Below are 421 nucleotides of genomic sequence, written 5' to 3'. Positions count from 1 at the left end.
GTCAAAATTGAGGCCATGGTTAAGACTGCAGTGAAATTTTACATGTTTTTAGTTAAAATCTAGTTTTTGGCACAGTGTGACCTCCCTGTCCTAATTGGAAATGACTTAATGTAGTTAATTTGTTTGTTGGATGTTTTAAAACTACTTCCATATGTAGCCATTAAGCTTTATAATACTTTCCCAGTTTTTGCTTAATATGTATTGTGCTTTTTAGAACAAATCTGGATAAACGTGCAAGAACCCTTTTGCACAGATAGTTAATGTTTTGTGCTTCCATTAAATAAAAAATCTGGTAATCAATACAAATGCAGCTAGTTTAGAGATTTGTAGGGTTGTGGTGGGTTTACATTTGGTAGATATCCAAGTGTTGAGGGAGGATTAAAGAAATGTATATTGTGTTGATGTGTGTGTGCTCATTTGT

The sequence above is a fragment of the Budorcas taxicolor genome, chromosome 6 (genome assembly GCF_023091745.1).
Source record: "Budorcas taxicolor isolate Tak-1 chromosome 6, Takin1.1, whole genome shotgun sequence".
NCBI classification, from domain to species: domain Eukaryota; kingdom Metazoa; phylum Chordata; class Mammalia; order Artiodactyla; family Bovidae; genus Budorcas; species Budorcas taxicolor.
This window is presented reverse-complemented; position numbering follows the sequence as displayed.